This window comes from Macaca mulatta, chromosome 7, assembly GCF_049350105.2.
Source record: "Macaca mulatta isolate MMU2019108-1 chromosome 7, T2T-MMU8v2.0, whole genome shotgun sequence".
NCBI lineage: Eukaryota > Metazoa > Chordata > Mammalia > Primates > Cercopithecidae > Macaca > Macaca mulatta.
The window spans coordinates 54,360,934-54,383,312 of NC_133412.1; the positions used below are offsets into that span (position 1 = coordinate 54,360,934).

Sequence of the window (22,379 nt, forward strand, 5' to 3'; positions counted from 1 at the left end):
GAATTAAGTTCTGATACATGATACAACATGATGAAATGTAAAACTGTGCTAAATGAAAAAAGTCATCATAAAAGGACAAATTGTTTGATTCAACTTTATGAAATATCTAGAATAAGCAAATTCATAGAGACAGATAAGCAATTACAAGGGGCCAAGGTAGAACATAATAAGGAGTTATTGTTTAATGGGTATACGATTTCTATTTGGGGTGATTAAAACTTTCAGAAATAGAGTAGTGATGGTTGCACACTGTGAATGTAATTAAAGTCATTAAATTGTACACTTAAAAATCGTTAGAACAATTGGGTGTGGTGGATCACACTTGTAATCCCAGCACTTTGGGAGGACGAGGTGGGTGGATCACTTCAGGCCAGGAGTTTGAGATCAGCCTGGCAATATGGTGAAACACTGTTTCTACTGAAAATTCAAAAATTAGCTAGGCGTGGTGGCATATGCCTGTAGTCTCAGCTACTTGGGAGGCTGAGGCAGGAGAATTGCTTGAACCCAGGAGGCGGAGGTTGCAGTGAGCCGAGATGGCACCACTGCACTCCGGCCTGGGCAGTAGAGTGAGACTCCATCTCAAAATAAATAAATAAATAAAAATCGTTAAAACGGAAAATTTTGTATTTTACCACAATAAAAAACCACTAGAAACCCTGACAGAAACCGTCACAGAATTTCCCATGTTCAAAAAACTTCATTTTAGAATCTAGTGGTAATTATTAAAAATTATTAACATACATTTTAAAATGATAAGGAAAACCAGGTACAAAATTTATAGAAATTCACTGTACTGTCTTCAAAATTTTTCTTTAAATCCAGGCTGGGCACGGCAGCTCACGCCAGTAATCCTAGCACTTTGGGAGGCCGAGGCGGGCGGATCACAACGAGGTCAGGAGTTTGAGACCAGCCTGGCCAACATGGTGAAACCCCGTCTCTACTAAAAATACAAAAATTAGCCAGGTGTGGTGGTGCACACCTGTAATCCCAGCTACTAGGTAGGCTAAGGCAGGGCCTGAGCGACAGAGCAAGACTCCATCTCAAAAAAATAAAAAAATAAAAAAAATAAACAAAGCTTTTTTCTTGAAATCCAAAATCATTCTCAAAATTATTATTATTATTATTAGTTTTTTCGAGACAGAGTTTCACTCTTGTTGCCCAGGCAGGAGTGCAATGGCACGATCTCAGCTCACTGCAACCTCCGCCTCCCAGGTTCAAGCAATTCTCGTGCCTCAGCCTCCTGAGTAGCTGGGATTACAGGCATGTGCCACCACTCCCAGCTAATTTTGTATTTTTAGTAGAAACGGGGTTTCTCCATGTTGGTCACGCTGGTCTTGAACTCCCAACCTCGGGTGATCTGCCCGCCTCAGTCTCCCAAAGTGGTGGGATTATAGGCGTGAGCCACCGCACCCAGCCCTCAAAATGTTTATTTAAGAGAAAGCTATCTGAGTTGTGAAGTTCAGACCAAAGACTTATGAAAAACTCATTGAAGCACCTTCTAAAATTGTAAGAATTGGAGTAGAACTTGTAATATGGAAAATAGTAATGCCAGTTAAAAATAAATTTACTATGCAACCTAAGATCCTCTAAAATAATCTCACTTTAAGGAAGTGGAGTATACCCTCCTGCCCCAAATACTATTTCCCAAATTTCCTTTCAGACTAAATTTGGTTAATATTAATATATAGTTAAATGATGTTATTAAACTCTTCTTCTCTACACCTTAGTGCTTGTATCTTTGGCCTTGAAGTGAACACAGTACTGACTTACATACGCTAAATGACCAATTATCCATTGAATCAACATTTTCTAGTACAGTGCCTCATGTTCTTTGACATTCATGTGCCCATCATATAATGAGAAAATATATTATTTTTTATACGAAAAAAATATAAAAAACTACACAGAATAAGAATAGAAATTTAGAATAGTTTTATTTCTTTCAAGTTACCACACCAACACAGCTACAACAAAGATCTGCTTTCTACTCTCATTGATTTTCATGTCAGCTGTTAAATTAGATTCACTATCTACAAGACATGTCAATTTATCATTATTAGTGGCATGCTTTTAAACAGTTACCATATATATGTAAAAAAGAATTCAGTACTCTCTCTGAAACTTACAATTTTTAACTTTATATAATAAAATGATAATGGATAAAGAACTTCACTGATATTGGACCTCTGGAATAAATGTTTAGAGAAATCAGTCTAGTAAAAATTAGCTGAGAAGACAAACCAAAGATATAATTAAAACTCCTAGTTTTTTGGCAATTAAGTTTTTAACTATTGTACAACCAAATAGTTTATATATACAAACCACAGTTTATAAATTCTACAACTTCTTCTTTGTCATTTTAAACTTGACTGTGTGGGCTTTAATCATCCAGGCCATGTAATTACCTTTAAGAAGCATGCTTAGGGTGTTTTCTGGACTACAGGTCCATACAGCATTTCTCTCTGTCCTCTTGGGAACAAAACATCAATTGCTTTCAGCTAAATGCACTCACATATGAATATTTCAGTACAATTTAATGCTTCTATACCAACCCCAAAGGAACAGAGCATCAATTTGTGAACACAATTCTCTTGGAGTTAAAAGCCAAGCTAGATAATGCAGTATGAAAGCAGCTGTCAATCTTCAGCTTTTTAGCAAGTTAGAAGGGCAGCCCATAAATTCAGTCCCAGCTGTATACAAGTAAGTCTATAAAGTTTGTTCCTACACAGACTTTTCAACAATAGTGAATTTTCAAAAGAGAATCCAGAAACAAAATTTATTATCTTGATACATTTTTCAAAAACTGCTTATTCATCTGCTAACTTTAAACTGACTTCTATTCACTTAGTCTCACCATTATGAATGGACAGTTGGTCTGTTAGTAAAATACCAAAATATACACAAAATAATCTACTCCCACTAAGAAGTTGCACTAAGCGTAAGAACACATTTCCCTGGCATTAAATAACAGATTCTTTAATAACTGCAATATGCTTATATGTTCAGATGGTTAGGAAGGAAAGGTGAGCACCATCAAAAAAGCTAATAGAAGGCAATCTAGAAATAAGTATTAAATGGAAACTACCACCAAATATGCCAATCCTTAAAAGGCCACAGAAATTAAATGCTAGTTGTAGCATAAATCTGAGGCTCTATGAAGTTCAACAAATATTATTGTGCTAACAAAATCCAGTAAGTGTGTCAAACCTCAGGTAAAGAAATAAGAATTCAATGCCTGTTCCTAATTTCAAAACAAAATAAAACAAAATCTCTTAGAAAACAAGGATTTATGACAGTACTGTAAAAATGGCTAATATACAGCACTTACTATATACCAGGCAGTTTTTAAGTGTCATACAAATATTAACTCATTTAATCCTGTTTTACATATTAATCGTTAAGATCATTTAATCTTTAATACTGCAGTATGAAGTATGAATTATTATCACCATTATATAGTAGAGAAAACTGTCCTACAGAGCGGTTAAGTGATTTGTCCAAAGTCACACAGCCAGCAAGTGGCAACACCAAGAGCTGAATCCTGACAACCTGGCTAGAAAGTCTGGATTCTTAACCATTCTATGACACTGCCTATTATAGGTAACTTTTTAAATCTGATAAAGGGTATCCACTAAAAACAGACAGCCAACATAATACCTGTGGTGAAACAATGGAAGAATTTCCTCAAAATGAAGGACAAGGATGTTTATCCTCACCACTTCTGTTCAACAGTGCCACAGCTAACACAGTAAGAAAAGAAAATTGGCCAGGCACGGTGGCGCACGCCTGTAATCCCAGCACTTTGGGAGGCTGAGGCAGGTGGATCACGAGGTCAGGAGATGGAGACCATCCTGGCTAACATGGTGAAACCCCGTCTCTATTAAAAACACACAAAAAATTAGCCGGGCGAGGTGGCAGGCGCCTGTAGTCCCAGCTACCTGGGAGGCTGAGGGAGGAGAATGGTGTGAACCCAGGAGGCGGAGCTTGCAGTGAGCCGAGATCACACCACTGCACTCCAGCCTGGGCTATAGAGCCAAGACTCCGTCTCAAAAAAAAGAAAAGAAAATTGAATAAAAAGATGAAGCAAAATTTCATTATTCATTATTCCCAGAAGATATGGCTATGTACAACATCCAAGAGAATCTACAAATTAATAATAATATATAAGTATCAATTGCATTCCTATATATCTACATACTTTTATAACAAAAATTATAAAACTGTGTAAACAAGTGGAGAAATAAAATCATGGTCACAGAAGACCAAATGCTGCAAAGATTTGGACTCTTTCCAAATTAATCTATACATCCAATGTTCCTCACTTGAGGAATTTTCACTATCTGAATATATGTTACAATATGTACTTTTTAAACCCAGGAGTCACTATTCAAATTAAAAAAAACAACTATCAAGAGATTTGCATGAGTGCACATTTAAGGTGCTTATGAATCTAAGAGAGACTGTCCAGTCTACTCAACAGCTGTATCTCAGCTATTCTCCTGACAAGATCATATCTTATGCTCACATTCTATAACCATGAGCAAAAGGAACACAAGGAGACATACATTTTTAAAGATATTTTTCATCTAATTGTTTTATCTAAGACTGCAGACAATGGTTCACAGCCATCTATTTCTGGACCTCAGGAGTGGAGAAAACTGTCCATCACTTCTTCGAATCCAATAGTGAGCCCTTTGCTAGATTCTTCCCACACATTTTGACTCACGACTGAATGGCAACCATGATAACAGCCCCTTCTCCCACTTCTCACCAGCAAATCTAACTCAGGCAACACTTTAATCAGTACATTATTTTTTTTACATGGTCTTGGTTATTAGCTAAGAGTTATTTGCAGTTCATCATGTATCTTTAACATATTTTCTCATTGCTTAATTACATTATGGTACATGTTTGGGACAGTATAGAAGAAATATCTGATACTGTACAGTTTCCACACTATTCTGTCCAAAAACATACCAAATAATGAGTGTAGTAAGTGTTAAGTAACTGGTGTAGTAAGTGTTAAGTAGCAGATTTTTACATGAACTGGGATTCTTATAAAAGTGTTTAAGATTTTGTAACTGAGGGAAAATTATTTGAGGTTTCGATTAGACTGTGAACCAGTTATTAATTCTCCCTGTTAAGATAATAAAATATAGGTCTGAGTTCTCTGAAGCTTTAGTAGCTATACAATTTTTGTAATAGTCTAAATCTGGATAATGAGTTATACCTACATTTCTGATCAATATTTCAACTGTGAAGCTTGACAAATGAATTCTAAAACTGTAAAGAAATGCAGGGAACCAATAGCTAAAAACATTTTGGAGAACTGAGAAGGGAGATACTGCCCAACCAGATAACTTTATTAAATGTAGTATGGGTACAGTAATAAACAACTGGCCAATGGGACAGAATAGACAGCCCAGAAACAGACCCCTGCATACATATAAACTTGATATGTAAGAGATGATGCTGCACATCAGTGGAGGAGAGAGGGAATGTGTATTAAATGGTGCTGAGGTACCTGATTAACTATATGGGGGTAAATGGAATACTCACTTCACATTAAACATAAAAATCAAATCAAGTAGATTATAATTATAAACCAAAATGTGAAGAAGGACAAAATTTTTAAAAACTTTTAGAAAAAAATACAGGTGAATATCTCTACAATCCTATCTTAGGAATGATTTCTTAAACAAGACACAAAAAGTACATATCAAAAAGGAAAAAAATAAGTTGAACCACATTAAAATTAATGCTCTATCAAAAGGTATTATTTTTTAAAATGGGAAAGACAGACATAAATGAAAGAAAATGTATGCAACACACATAACCAATAAAACATGTGTATCCAGAATACATAAAGAACTTCCAAGAATCAGCCTGGCCAACATGGTGAAACCCCATTTCCACAAAAAAATATACAAAAATTAGCCAGGTATGGTGGAGGGTGCCTGTAGTCCCAGCTACTCGGGAGGCTGAGGTGGGAGAATTGCTTGAACCCAGGAAGCGGAGGCTGCAGTGAGCTGAGAGCTGAGATCACGCCACTGCACTCCAGCCTGGGCAACAGAGTAAGACTCTGTCTCAAAAAAAAAAAAAAAAAAAGAACTTCCAAGAATCAATAAAAGATAATTTAATAGAAAAATGAGCAAATGGTATTAACATTAAATATTCAAAGGGGAAAAAACCATAAATGGATATTTCACATATGAAAAGATATCTCACTAGTAATCACAGAAAAGCAGATAAAAAGCATAGTGAGATTTCATGCCCATCAGGCCAGCAAAACTTTTTTTAAATTGTGCTAAAATATATATATAACATAAAATTTACCACAGTAATCTTTTTTTTTTTGAGACGGAGTTTCGTTCTTGTTGCCCAGGCTGGAGTGCAATGGTGCGATCTTGGCTTGCCACAACCTCCACCTCCCAGGTTCAAGCGATTCTTCTGCCTTAGCCTCCAGAGTAGCTGGGATTACAGGCCTGTGCCACCACGCCCAGCTAATTTTGTATTTTTAGTAGAGACAGTGTTTCTCCGTGTTGGTCAGGCTGCTCTTCAACTCTCGACCTCAGGTGATCCACCCGCCTCGGCCTCCGAAAGTGCTGGGATTACAGGCGTGAACTACCGTGCCCGATCCATGGTAATCATTTTTAAGTATATAGTTCTGGGACACTAAGTACAGCTACCTTGTTATGCAACCATCACCACCCATCTTCAGAACTGCCGTCTATCTCAAGAACTGCAAAAGTTTTTTTTAAATTGTAAATAACCAAAGTTCAGAGAGCTGTTAAAACTGTTAGTAAATATAAGCTGGAATAACCACTTTGGAAAACAATTTGTCAAAATCTGGTAAAGCTAGATTCTCTACAATTAGCAATTTCACCCCAAGGCATATTTCTTTAATAAAACACTAACATACAAGGAAACATTATTAATAATCTTCATGGTAACATTATTTGTAAGAAATTATTGACTACTTAAATAAACAACCATTAGTAAAAAAATAGGTAAAGTGTGATAAATTCATATAACAAAATACCATACATAAATGAAATACAAATGAAAAAAATGCTACCTGCATTAACACAGATGAGTCTCACAAATACAAGATGAATTGAAAAAATAAAGAACATATATAGGACATTACTATTGATAATTTCAAAAATATACACAATAACATTATATATCAGTGCTCCCCAACTTTTTTATACCATGGCACACAGAAAATAACATTTGTATCATACACAAACAAGGCTGGTCATAAAAGCCACTGTTCCAAAGGCTGAGAGGATCAACATCTGGTATGCCTCTAAATCATTCATCATACTCATATTGAAAATCTTAGCTACATACTGCTTAGGGATCTGTAGATATGTAGTAAAAGTAAAAATGAAATATCTTGAAACAATAATAATCAAATTTAGGATAATGGCTACTTTTTTTCTTTTTTTTTTTTCTTGCTCTGTTGATTAGGCTGGAGTGCAGTGGCACAATCATAGCTAACTGCAGCCTTCATCTCCCTGGCTCAAGTGATCCACTTCATTCAGTCTTCCGAGTAGCTGGGACTACAGGTACATGCCACCACACCCAGCTAAATTTTTTTTTTAAGTAGAGAGGAGGTCTCGCTATGTTGCCCAGGCTGGTCTCAAACTTCTGAGCTCACATGATCCTCCTGCTGCAGCCTCCCAATGTGCTGGGATTACAGGTGTGAGCCACCCACTGTGCCCAGCCAGTAATGGTTACTTTTGAGGGGAGGAAAAAATGTGTATTAAAGGAAGAGTACACAAGGGTTTTCAACAGTACTGTAATATTGTTTCTTAAATTCAGGGATGAAAACATTAGTGTTTATTATTTCTATATAAATTATATATTTATATTTTCATAAATTTATATATAAACTTTTAAATAAAAAGAAAAGAATGGGAAGGAAAAGGAATACAGCAAACCTAAGCTACATTTTCAAGCTTAGCCTAGCAAGAGAGGTGAAAGGGGCAATAGGTAATGGGGAAAAGAAGCTGCTGGGCAGATACAGGGTTTTCTTCTTAAGACTATAGAAAAGGGGCCAATAGAGAAGGAGAGACTCTGATCCGGAGGATGGAGTAACTAATAGAACACTGTCTCAAAGAAGGTACAAAATGATGGGGCCCAGAGGATAAGCAGACATATTAGCAAAATTAAAAAGGGAGGCCCTCTTTTTTATCTACATGTAGATACGCTGGATTTTTGTATCGCTTTGCTTATGTGGAAAGTACAATAAGTTTACTTGTGAAGTAGAAGGAATGGTCAGTTTCTGAGAATAAGATAATGATACCAAGTAAGGGGTTTTAAAAGGGGTGGCAATTTAAAATAAAGTAGTTGAATACTAACAGATGACAAAAATCAGAATTCAGTTCCCACAGACACAGTTGTAGAGAACTATCTGAGGCTATGCAATTCAACAATTTTCTCTGGACAGTAGTTCTGATAATGTGCTCAGGGCTCTAGTCATTCTGCAGAGGTGTCGTACAGACTCTCTCAGGAAAATGAGACAGGGTGAGAGCTGAGCTAGTAGCACTCTAGATATACCACCCCACTTCAACTCCACTTTTTCCCATATTATACATGGGGCTTCCTGATAAAATTTCCTTTGAAGAAGGGTTCTACAACTAGATCACTAGTCACTACCCTAGAATAAGCCTGAACAGCAGATACAAAATCACATAATTTCTGCCTCTCACGAAAATGTGCTTAATATTAGGCAATTTGCCTACACTGAGGGACATTATTAAAAACGCAGTCCTATGAAACCACTGTCTTATTTACAGTAAAGGTATTGTTGAGGATGCCAATCAACAGAGCCTTCTTTATAAGGACTCAAGGGATATATCTCTCTCTCTGATCTTGATACCAGGCCAAATGATACTTCCCATGTGCCATTTAGTTTGCTTTTACGTTGGGACACTGTAAATCAGGGCACTGATCCTGTTGTCCAATATGAATTGGCTTCTAAAAACCAAATTTACAGCCCACATCTAGCAAACAAACAAGACCATATAGAATCTTTTTTTATTAAGGTGACTTTATTTTTATGTAATTAAAGACAGGATCTCACTTTGTAACCCAGGCTGGAGTGTAGCGGCACAACTACAGCTCACTGCACCCTTGAACTCCTGGGTTTCCTTCTACTTCACTAGTAAACTTATTGTACATTCTACAACTCAGCCTCCAGTGCTGGGATTATAGGCATGAGCCACCTCACACAGCCAGAATTTTTATTTACACTCTCTCACCTCATTTCAATCTATCTTTCTAGCCTTTATCTTTCACCTGAATTTTCTCAGGATGACTCAAACTGCTACCCACCATCACTACAGATAAGGCAGAGTTTGGCTGCCACAGGTAGAGACACAGGGGGCAGGGACAAGAACACTGAGAAAGCCTCACTCTGAGGCCCAAGTGCAGAGGATCTGCCTAAGACTGAGACTAAATAAGAACCAAGAACCATCCCTTACCACAACCATATAACTTAAGACTAAACAGATGACAACGAAACACAATACTTGGCCCTAAAGTGGATTCTGTATTAGGCTAACTGATAAAACTGGAGTATTCCATTAGAAAATAAAAACTCGGAATCAGAATATGAACTGACAAAATTGGAATATGGCATATAAATGTGTTTTGGTTATATAAGAGAACATTTCTATTCTTAAGAAATACATACAGAGGTCTTTAAGGGTAAAGGGCTATAAATGTTACTATCAACTAGTTCAGAAAAAATGTATGTACATACACACACACACACACACACAGAGTACATTTTTTTTTAAAGAGACGGGGTCTTGCTGTATTATGCAAGCTGGAGTGCAGTGGCTGTTCATAGGCATGATCATAGTGTACTACAGTCTCTAACTGCTGGCCTCAAGCAATCCTCCCACCTCAGTCTCCTGAACAGCCAGGACTATAGGCATAGACATACATCACAGTGCTCAGCTATACCGCTTTTAATTTTCAACTTTTTATAAGTCTGAAATCATTTCAAAATAAAAAATAAAGAGAAGTCTTTGTTACAATAGTAAGCTATGAATTGACTAGTGTTTTCCTATCACTGGGTCTGAATTCTTACAGGGAGCATGAATCCATAAGCATACCAGGAACTGTTCTATAATCTTTCATATTCACATGTAAATTATTGTGAATGACCCAAAAAAGCATTTAAAAAACAAAATTCACAGCATCCTTTGAGTATTACATATGTTTTTCAAATTATTAAAATATTATTTTGTGAGGATAACCAAATCTGACTTTATGTGCCCTTACTTTATGAAGTAGGGAACTTTTTACTACTGATCATCAGAAACAGCAGTGCTGATGATGCTTTCCACAGCTATTACAAAGTGGCAAAAAAACGAGAGGATCTTCAAACAATATAAGTTGAAAGGAAAGTAGAAAACGAAATCAAGCTTTAAGAGATTCAAGAAGCTTCAAAGGTAGGGAAAACAGACCCAAATTAAATAAGGATAAATGAAAGTACTGTGTTCAGCTTTAAAAACAAAGAAATACTGAATTATTACTAGACAAAGGAGATGTGGTTTAATAGCAGGCAATTCAAGTGGGGGAGGGGAGAGATTCTGGATGGCCACAAGTGTAATTCTTGCCAACAGTGGGATATGGCAGCCAAAAACCTAATGCATTATTAAGTAGCATTAATTAAGATATTATTTAGGGAGATAATAATCCAACTCTGCACTAGTCAGAGCACAAGTGAAGTAATGCATTCAATTCTGGGCCTCAGGACTCCTGGCTTACGGTCCTGAGGGAATAGCTGTATCAGACCAATCCTCCTGCTGAGAACAACTACAAAACCTGGTTAAAACACAGATAGCAACTGTTTAAGTACAATGGAGATCAACTTAGACAGGCAGCATTGAAGGAGCCGGGATTCTGTAAGGGAGGGAGGCACACTGAAATGAGCCCAGCATATATCTCTATTTCCTCCCTTGGGGCATTTGCAGATTCCCCACAGGGATAAAAGCCAATCCAAAAAGGAGATACTTTGGATAGAAATCTGCAGTCTTACTGGTTGAGTAAACACACAAAAGACAGTATTCGTGACTGCCAAACCAGCTGGAAAGTGAGGGAAAAATTCCAGAAGAAGAGAACCACAGGGAGAGAACCACAAACTCTGCACATACACTCCACTCAAAACTCTGGCTGATCCCCGCATTAGGCATGTATGACGTGAGCTCTATACTGTCAGGCTAAGACTAAAAGAACTGAACATAAGGAGATTGAGTCTGGAATTTGAGTTCAGCCAAGTTAACTGCCTGCTAAAACACAAAGTTAATATTCTTAATAGGAATATAACAGAATCCATAATCTCTACAACATATTCAGTGTCTCTACAATATATTACAAAACTATTAGACAACCAGCAATTCTCCAAATATGGTCAGGATAACCCTGAGAGCCTCAAGACCCTTTCAGGGATTCTGCAAAGTCAAACCTATTTTCATAGCAATACTAAGATGTTATTTACCACTTTTTTCTTTCATTCTCTCACAGTGTACAGTGGAGTTTCCCAGAGGTGCCAGGACTTTTAAAGAAACCATCACTCTGATGGCTAACAGAATGTATGCATCTCTATTTTTATGTTTCCTAAAAGTTTTTACGGTATAGTTGGTTTTAGGTATAAATTTGTGTGTATATAGGGATTAACTTAGTTTGTTCTCAGGACAGTACAGCAGTGTGTGTTCTTATAGTTATAACTGCTATAATTTCTACAATTTCATTATTGTTCAATAAACCAATGTTTGAAATACCAAAGGTTTCCTTGTGCCTGCAAGGAAACATAAGAAATACACTCTGTTGTCTTACATGGCAATAACATTTACATTTTTTTAAACTTTTATTCATTTTTAAATTTCTCTAAAACTATTCTATTTTTATAATATTTATACTGAAATAGAGAAGACTAACTTTCTCAACCCATAGCTGCAACAACCATGTCTAAAGATGCTGAAAAAGATGAAACCAATAGCAGAGTTTTCTAACTTATGGAAAAGAGAAATATAGTCTAAAAATACTGTGTAAAATAAATGAAAATATGATAAAAGTTATCTTTCTCTTAGCTTTACAGATGCTAATAATTTACCTTACTCTATCTTATGCAAAGGAAGTGATGACTATTTTGAAAACAAACATTCAGAGTTCAGAGAAAACTAAATAGGATTTTATTTTAACATAAATGTCATGAGTTTAAGAGCCAAAAGCTATTATTTTAGCTTTTCAAGCAAGAAAAGAAAAAGGTCACTGAAGCATCTTAAGTTATCATATTTCATTGGTTAGAGAAGTATAGTTGCTAAGAGACTAACAGAGGTGACATTGCTGAATTCCTGCTTTGAAAACTCAGGAAAACAAACTATGGCACTGTCACATTCCAGTGGTACAGTAACTTGCTGAATAAAATATTTAGCTGTAAACATGAAGACAGCATCTCATCTGCAAAACTGTACTTTTGCCTGACAAGTCTATAGACATGACTGCGTTTCCTGCTTTACTTCTATTGTCTAGTACTGATATCAAGTAATCATTGAAGAATATTTTTACATAAATCCTTGGCAATGAACACAAGTGGTGATGAAATACTCAAAGTGTTAAATAGCTTTTTGGAATCCCATGGTTTATTTTGGAAAAACCGAATTGACATTTGCACTGATGATGTGAAAATGACAGTGGGTAACACTGCCTTAGTAGCAGTTTCAAGGCAGTGGCACCAAACTCACTGCGTTCTTCATGGCCACATACTCACAGTTGTTTGTTTTGTTTTGTTTTTTTAAAGCCACTTTCACCTAAGGTCCTTGATAAAGCAGTAAGAATTATTAACCTTGGCCAAGCATGGTGGCTCACACCTGTAATCCCAGCACTCTGGAAGGCCAAGACAGGTGGATCACAGAAGGTCAGGAGTTTGAGATCAGCCTGGCCAACATGGTGAAACCTTGTCTCCACTAAAAATACAAAAATTAGCCGGGCATAGTGGTTCACACCTGTAATCCCAGCTACTCAGGAGGCTGAGGCACCAGAATCACTTGAACCCAGGAGGCGGAGGCTGCAGTGAGCTGAGATGGTGCCACTGCACTCCAGCCTGGGCAATAAGAGTGAGACTCCATCTCAAGAAAAAAAAAAGAATTATTAACGTTATTAAATCTTGACCTTGGAGTACATGTATCTTTAATATTCTGTGTGACAAACTGTGAAGAATGTAGAAAACACTTCCACTTAATACCAAAGCACAATGGGTTGTCTCGAGGGAAAGCACCTGTTTAATAGTTTGAGTTGCAAGCTGAACCAGGTACTTTTTTCATGAAACACAATTTTTACTTCAAAGAAAATCTGACAGACATTTGCATTTTTTGCAGGTATCTTAACTGTGAATAAAGTGACCTCATCAATTCTGAAACAACAACTGAAAGTATTTCTTATCAAGGACAAAATTTGAACTTTTAAGTGAAAAATCAGAATTCTAAAACACTTGTACCGATGACTACGAGCTTTGAAGATTCTTCTAACAAGATGAGTGATGCACCACATAACAACATTTTTTGGTCAACAGTAGACTGCATATATAAGGGTGGTCCCATAAAATTATAAAGAATCTGAAACATTCCTATCGCCTTAGTGATGTCATAGACGTAACATCATAGCACAACATATTAACTTTTCTATGTTTAGATACACAAATAACATTTTACAATTGCCTACAGTATTTAGTACAGTAACATACTATACAGGTTTGTAGCCTAGCAGCAATAGGCTACCCCATATAGCCTAGGTGTTCAGTAGACTATGACATCTAGGTTTGTGCAAGTACACTCTATGATGCTCACACAATAACAAAATCGTCTAATGACACATTTCTCAGAATATATCCCTATTGTTAAGTGATGCCTGCCTATATTAATGAATGTGACTTTTTTTTTTTTAAAGTCTTCAATTTTATTTGTTTTAAACAGCAACTAACAGCTTGGAAATGTCCCTAACAGCTAGGACCCGCCCCATGCATTCCAGAGGTTCCCCCACCAAGGCTGGGGTCCAGGTTCCAGGAACTCCTCCTCATTAGGCCTGATTTCTCTCTGGAGACTTGGGACAAAAAAGCCTGTGCAGTTAGAGGGGAAGTTGGCACTAAAGGTCACCATTTAGAAGAGTTGGGCTCAGACACAGCTGCCTTTGCTAGTCTTAGGATATTCTGAGATTTGGTAGCGTGCTCAGATTGTGGGCATGGAGAGGGGCTCCTGAACTCCTCTCCAGCCTCACTTGCTCCTGGGCAAGCCTCACAGCACCCTTTCCTCTTGCTGGCTCAACATGCTGCCTTTGGAAGAGCGGTACCTGATAGTCTGGGTGCTCCAGCATGCCTTTGTGTGACCCGGTCAGTTGCAGGGAAGCATGCTCCCCTCAACTTTTCCTGGCCTAGGCGGGGTGTGGAATCAGAAAGGTGATAAAGATTCAGACCTGAGATACCCACCCCTTACCAACCCTCACCTAAAAGTGAGTATTACAAGGACATCATTTTGTGACTTGGAGGGGCAAACCTGGGTATTTAAATCCAAAGGTGGTAACAGCTGGGCCCCCAGGCTGGAGGCAGCTCAATGCATGCACTTAAGCAGCAGGGGCAGCTCAGCAGGACGGTAGGGCCCACAGGGCTGGACCTGGACCGCCCACTGCCATCCACACGCATGGTAACCATGGAAACATAACCACCCTGCTCCTGCCAGCTGCCTGGGTTCAGACAACCAGGACTGGCCCACTTCCATCAAGCCAAATCCTAAACTGATCAGGCTGGCCACAGAGTGGTTGCAGGAAGAACTGGGATTGGGTGATTTGGTCAGTCCAGGCTTCCCAGCACAGCTTGGGAGGACTACCACAGGAGCTTCCACACCTTGATGTCTGGGCTGGGGTCAGACAGGGCTTAGGCAGCCAGCATAGAGGCCATCAGAGCCGGCCAAATGGTCCCGATGCCCTCTGCCTGTGAGCTAACAGCTACTGTGTGGCTGCTGCCCTTGCTGCTGCAGCAAAAGCCTCTGTGTCTCATTGAGGGGACTCTGGCTGGTGCTCTGCCTGCCCTGGCTGCTCAGCCAGTCCTCCAGGGGTGAGGATGTATCAATAGTCACTGGGAGTGCCACCCACTGCTCCCATGCCACTGCCATCCCCAGCTCCACTATAGGAGCTGCCTCCCCGCCAGGCAGCTCCAGGCTGCCTCCTGCAGTGGGCTCCTCGGCTCTCTTGATGTTGATGTATAAGGGGTCCTGGCTGGCGGATAGCACAGACAGCTGGCCCAGAATGCTCTCCAGTTTCATTCGCAGACAAGTAAAGCTTGGGCGCTGCTTGGGGTCAGCACTCCAGCACTGGTACATGAGATCATACAAAAGGTCATCTGAAGGCCTAAGCAGCCCTTGGCTTGGATGGAGTGGGAGTGTAAGAAGTCCTCCATACACTCTGGAAGTTGTTTCAGGCGGTTCCCGCCAATGAGGTAGTTGTAAATCTCAGCGTTTTTGATGCCAGCGTATGGCGTCTGCCCACGTGTCATGATCTCCCACGTGGTCACTCTGAAGGCCCACACATCACTGTGCACAGTATACAGGTTGTCAGACAGGCAATTTGGAGGCACAGCCCTGACGATAGTAGTCCCCGCTGTAGATCTTCCAGGAGAGTCCAAAGTCAGCCACACACACTGTCATGTCCACTGCCAGCATGCAATTCCGAGCGGCCAGGTCTCAGCGGATGAAGTTCCGAGAGCTCAGGTACTCCATGCCGCAGGCAATGTCCACCATGAACCGGATCAGGGTAAAGGGGTTCTCCCCAATCTGGGAGGTGAGCAGGAAGGTGTGCAGGTCCCCATGCTTCATGAACGGCAAGATGACCATGGGGATGGGGTGACAGCCTTTAGCCCTGCTCCAGAGGCTCACCCCAACAAGTTTGGCCACGTGTGGATGGTCAAACTCCCTCATGCAGGCTGCTTCCCTGAGGAACTCTTCAATGTCGCTTCAGGCAATGACATCAGCTTTCAGCATCTTTCACAAAGGAGCCATCCTCCTGCTTCAGCTGGGCCTACCGCACTGAACCACACTCTCCTTTGCCCAACATCTGGCCAGGGTGAACTGCTGCTCTGGGCTGAGCACATCCTTGTTTTTCCTTTAGTCCACTGTTGATGCTCAAGCTGTCCAATGCGGCCTCGATGCACTCGGGCCTTTCTCGATTGAAGGACTGGGCTGCCCGGAAGTAAACAGATGGCTCTCCCCGGGCCATGACACAGTCAAAGCCTTGCCCAAACCGTGTCTCTTTCCGTCTCTTTCGAAGCAGGATGAGGGCCAGGGCAGCAGCCATCACCAGGGCCGTTAGCACACCAAGGACCACAGGTACCCAGGATGTGCGGCTGTGAGGACGGCCCTGCTGGCCTGCATGGTCATGAGAAGAGACCACCAGTGGCTGACTCCACGGTCCACAGCCAACTGCACTGGAGACGCACACACATATGATCAGGTTCTTTTGGGTATCCCAGCCTGTCAAATTGGTCCTGCTCCCTTCCACTGTCAGCTCATCCTGGGTTCCACTGTCTTGAACCCAGGACAGTTTACAGGGTCCCAGGGGGCCTTCCAAAGGGCCCTTGGGGATCACTTCTTCCCACTCCAAGATGAGGCCTGAATCTGTGCAGATGGCATGGGGATTTTGGGGAGTGCTGGCTGCGGCCAGACCCTTGGTCTGAAAGGGCACCCAGTCAGCATAGGGAGAGGGCCCCAAGGCATTGGCACAGTGCACCCTGAGGCTGTAGCTGATGGCAGGCACCAGCTCCCGGAGCAGGCAGGTAAAGGGGGCCACAGGGACCACAACAGCCAGGACTTTCCCAGCCTCCTGGGGCCTGTGTTACCTGAACTGTACAGGACTATAGCAGGGCTCAGCCATCAGCACTTGGCATCCAGGCCACACTAATGTTGCTGCTGGAAAGCTTTGTCACGGTGATGATGAAGGGGGCTGCAGGCAGTGCTTGAAGGTGAACAGTGGCTATGCGAGAAGAGGCCAGGCATTTTAGGTTGTGAGCTTCACAGGAAAACATGGGTGCTCTGGGTCACCCCTGTTACATTTAAAACAGATGGAGAGGGAGCGGGTCTCCCGGTCTTGATAGTTTCTCTCCACCAGACAATGGTAACAGCTTCAGGGGGACCCACAGCCTTGCAAGACAGTTGGAAAGGGGCATTGGGTGGCACTGCCAGATCTTTTGGCTCCACTGCGAAAAGTGGCACACCTTCTACCATGAGCCACATTGGCTGGGAGATCTTGGTTTTGCCCCCATTCTCCACCTGGCACCAGTACTGGCCGCATCAGAGCGCTCCACTGACTTCAGGCTGAGGAAGTCGATCCAGTGCTGCTTGCTGACTGGGGTGTACAACTGGTCCAAGTTCTGGATCACAGGCCCATCCTTCACCAGCTGGATGTCAGGCTCCTCCATCCCCTCCACGCTGCAGTTGAGCTTCACCAGCTGCCCCTGAGCCACTGTCAGCTTCACCAGGGCTCTGTTGAGCTTCGGACCTGCAGCCCCAGACCTGCAGCAGCAGAGAAGCCAGAGCTGCCAATGGCAGCCCCAGCGGCGGCAGCAGCAGCGGGAGCCCTGGCCGCCCCATGCTCCGCCTCAGCGCCATCTGTGGTGACACCACACCATGCCAGGCCCGGCCCGCGAGCGAGCAGGGAGGAGGGCTGAATGTGACTTTTTTTTTTTTTTTTTGAGACAGAGTCTTGCTCTGTCTCTCAGGCTACAGTGCAGTGGCCGGATCTCAGCTCTCTGCAAGCTCCGCCTCCCAGGTTCACGCCATTCTCCTGCCTCAGCCTCCCGAGTAGCTGGGACTATAGGCGCCCGCCACCTCACCCGGCTAGTTTTTTGTATTTTTTAGTAGAGACGTGGTTTCACCGTGTTAGCCAGGATGGTCTCGATCTCCTGACCTCATGATCCACCCGTCTCGGCCTCCCAAAGTGCTGGGATTACAGGCTTGAGCCACCACGCCCGGCCTGAATGTGACTTTATATTGACAAATATGTCAACATTTGGAAGATCTTCATAACTCAGTAAACCCTTATTTTCTAAATGAACAATGCATAATATTACAAAGTGGTAAAATATTCACTCAGGCCAGGTGCAGTGGTTCAAACCTGTAACCCCAGCACTGTGAGAGGCCAAGACAGGTGGATCACTTGAGCCTAAAAGACCAGTCCTGAAATGATACAGATTTTGAAATTAGTACACAAGGATTTTAAAGTAGGTATTATAACCTACACTCAAGGATGTAAAGTAAAATACCTGTAATGGTCAAATAGATAAGAAATTAGAGAAATAAAAATTTTAAAAACAACCAAATGCAAATCTCAAACTAACAAATATAAAGCCTAGAATAAGAAAGTCCCTGGATAGGTTTAAAAGCATATTAAAATAATACAAGAGTCAGTGGCCCTGAAAATGGACCAAAAGAAATGATCCAAGCTATAGAGCAGAGAGAAAAAACAGGAAATAGAATCAACAGAACTCCAGCAATCGGGGAAAGAACATCAGGATATCTAAAATATGTGTAACTAGAGTCCCAGAACAAAACTGAGAAAAAAAAAATGAAGCAGAAAAAACAGTAACATAAAACGTCCCAAATGTGGTAAAAGGCATACATTTATAGATTTAAGAAGCTTGCTATCTGAAGCAGGACGAATACAAAAAGACACACTCCTAGGTATATCAAAATCAAACTTTTTTTTTTTCTTTCTGGGGGGGGACGGAGTCTCACTCTGTCACCCAGGCTGGAGTGCAGTGGTGCGATCTCAGCTCACTGCAAGCTCCACCTCTCAGGTTCACGCCATTCTCCTGCCTCAGCCTCCTGAGTAGCTGGGACTACAGGCGACTGCCACCATGCCCGGCTAATTTTTTGTATTTTTAGTACAGACGGGGTTTCACCATGTTAGCCAGTACGGTCTCGATCTCCTGACCTCGTGATCTGCCTGCCTCGGCCTCCCAAAGTGCTGGGATTACAGGCGTGAGGTACCGCACCTGTCCTACCATAATCAAACTTCTAAAGATCTATGATAAAGATAAAATCTTGAAAGCAACAACAAAAAAACACACAGAGGAACAATACAAACAATGGCTGAGCTCTCATTAGAAACAATGAAGACCAGAAGACAATGGAACTCAAAGTGCTGGGGGGAACTCTACCTGAAATTCTATACCTAAGAATAGATGTGTCAGGATGGCCCAGTAGGCACCAGATTCAAGCTATATTAAAAAAAAACTTTCAGGAATGCAAGTGTAGCCAGGTGCAGTGGCTCACGCCTATAATCCCAGCACTTTTGGGAGGTCAAGGAGAGTGGATCACTTCAGCTCAGGAGTTTGAGACCAGCCTAGACAACATGGTAAAATCCCATCTCTACCAAAAATACAAAAAATTAGCCAAGTGTAGTGGCACACACCTGAAGTCCCAGCTACTGAGGAGGCTGAGGTGGGAGGGCTGCTTGAGCTTGAGAGGTGGAGGTTGCAGTAAGCCAAGATAGCACCACTGTGCTCCAACCTGGGTGACAGAGCAAGACCTCAAAAAAAAAAAAAAAAATATATATATATATATATATATATATGAAAGTATAATAAATATATTTTTTCAGATTGGTGAAAATAGAATTCATTACTATCATACCAGTACTACGAAACATAAAGGACATGAAATGACCTAAGAAGGAAACTCAAGTCTTCAGATGGAACGAAGGCTACTAGAAATGGTAAATATATGGGGGTAATTTTTTTGGGGGTAGGGGGTGGGGAGACAGAGCCTCACTCTGGCACCTAGGCTGGAGTGCGGTGGCTCAATCTTGGCTCACTGCAACCTCTGTCTCACAAGCTCAAGCGATTCCTCCACCTCAGCCTCCCAAGTAGCTGGGACTACAAGTGCACACCACTATGGTTAGCTAATTTTTGTATTTTTTTTGTAAAGACAGGGTTTCCCTGTGTTGCCCAGGCTGGTCTCTAACTCTTGGGCTCAAACAAGCTACCTGCCTCAGCCTTCTAAAGCACTGGGATTACAGGCATGAGCCATCATGCCCAGCAGGGAGTAAATTTTTATTAAAGTGTACCTTTTTTCATATTTTAATTTCTTTAAAATACACATGAATGCCTAACATAAAAATTACGGCGTTGTACTGTGAGGTATAATGCAGATGACAAGTAGAGCATTAAGGTGAGAAATAAATGGAACCACAGTTGACCATGGATTTGAAATGGGCAGGTCCACTTATCTGCAGCTTTTCTTCTGTCTCTGCCATCCCTGAGACAGCAAGACCAAGCACTCCTCTTCCTCCTCAGTTTACTCAACATAAAGACAACGAGGATGAAGACCTTTATGATGATCCACATCCACTTAATGAACAGTAAATATATTTTCTCTTCCTTATAATCTTCTTAGTAATTTTCTTTTCTCTAGCTTATTTTACTATAAAAACATAATATATAATATACATAACATATAAAATGTGTGTTATAATCAACTGTTTATGTTATTGGCAAGGCTTCTGGTCAACAGCTATTAGTAGTTAAATTTAGGGGCAGTCAAAAGTTATACACAGATTTTCAACTGCATAGTGGGTCATTGGCCCTAACCCCCATGTTGTTCAAGGATCAATTGCATATGGTTCCAACATTTTACACGAATTAGTACAATATTAACTCTCTGTAGACCGTGAAAAGTTAAATGTGTTGTAATCCCAATAGAAATAACTAAAAAACAAAATAATGCAAAGAGGTATAGTTAAAAATCCAATAAAAGAATTTAAAATAACTGGTCCAAAATAGGGCAGAACAGGAGAAGCAGAGAAACAGAACAAAACAAAGTGAGTATACGAACAAAAACAGATGGGATTAACAGGATACAAACAGCAAAATGACAACTAAACCCAACTGTAAAAATTATTATGAATGATCACTTCCAACCAAGATGTAGTAACAGGAATTGAACGTACCCTTTGCCTGAAGTAACTAAAACACTGGACAAAACTTAAGAAACAATTGCTTTCTGACATTGGATATCAGGCAGCACAGATCCGAAAACCAGGAGAAACAAACAAGATGAGCCCAGTCAACTTAAGCAAGTTTCTTAACTTGCTTACCAACTTAAGCAAGTTTCCAGGATACAGTTCATATTTAAAAGCACAATCTGAAAGGATCAAACTGTTTCTAAATAACTTCCACTGCATCCTAGAACAAAGCCATAAAAAAGAATAAAATCACGTTAGCTGCAGCAACAGGGATAGAACTGGAGGTCATTATCTTAAGTGAAATAAGCCAGGCACAAAAAGACAAATATCACACCTTTTGACGTATATGTGGAAACTAAAAAATTAGGTCGCATGGAGGGAGAGAGTAGAAGGCCAGATAACAGAGATGGGGAAGGGTGAGTGGGAGCATGGGGGAGGATGAAGAGAGATGGATTAAAGGGTACAAATATACATTTAGACACAAGGAATAAATCCAGTGTTTGACAGCGGAGTAGGGTGACGTTAGTTGACAAAAATATACTGCACGCAGGTGATGGACATCCTAAATACCCTGACTTTATCACCACACATTATATACATGTAATAAAATTTCACAGGTACTCCATAAATTTGTACAAATTTTAAAAATCTGAAATTTTAAAAATTTAAAGAAATATATACGGGAATACAAAAATATCTAGCATTCAGCAAGGGAGAATTTGCAATGTCTGGCATCTAATAAAAAATTACCAACGCATGCAAAGATGCAGTTAAATATGATCCATAATGAGAAGAAAAGCCAATTGATATAAATCCCCAAATGACAAGGATGAAAGAATTTGTAAAGAGGGATATTAACAGTTATTATAAGTATGTCCCAGATGTCCAAGAAGGTAGAGAAAAGATTATAAATGTTAGGTAGCAAAATGGAAGATATAAAATGGTCCAAATCAAACTTCTGGAGATAAAAGCTATAATGTCTGTAATAAAAATATACTGGAAGGAATTAGACACTGCAGAAAAAGAAAATTCGTGACTTGAAAATACAGCAAAAGAAACTATTCAAAGTGAAATACAAAGAGAAAAAAAATAAGAAAAAAATAGACCATTGATAAGCTGTGGAACAATTTAGGAGACCTAATATATGTGCAATTGGAGCAGAAAAGCTATTTGGATTTTTTAAATTAAATAATAATCAAAAAATTTGCAAATTTGATAAAATTAAAACCCTACAGATCTAAGAAGCACAAAAAACCCCAAGAACAGGAAATAAGAAGGAAACTACAAGATGTATAAGTCAATTGCTTAACAAGTGATAAAGAGAAATTCTTAAAAGCAGTCAGAGAAAAACA

At 40.3% G+C, this 22,379-nt stretch overlaps 1 protein-coding gene and 1 pseudogene across 7 annotated transcripts in view; both read right to left on the minus strand.

Moving 5' to 3' along the window:
- The window catches only part of ETFA (electron transfer flavoprotein subunit alpha), a 102,318-nt gene that overhangs the window by 27,741 nt on the left and 52,198 nt on the right, over positions 1-22,379 (minus strand).
- On the minus strand, positions 13,976-18,019 carry LOC707792 (tyrosine-protein kinase receptor TYRO3-like; annotated as a pseudogene). The gene is made up of 2 exons (XR_013395794.1): positions 15,462-18,019; positions 13,976-15,405 (listed from the first exon to the last, which is right to left on the minus strand). The product of XR_013395794.1 is annotated as a tyrosine-protein kinase receptor TYRO3-like (transcript).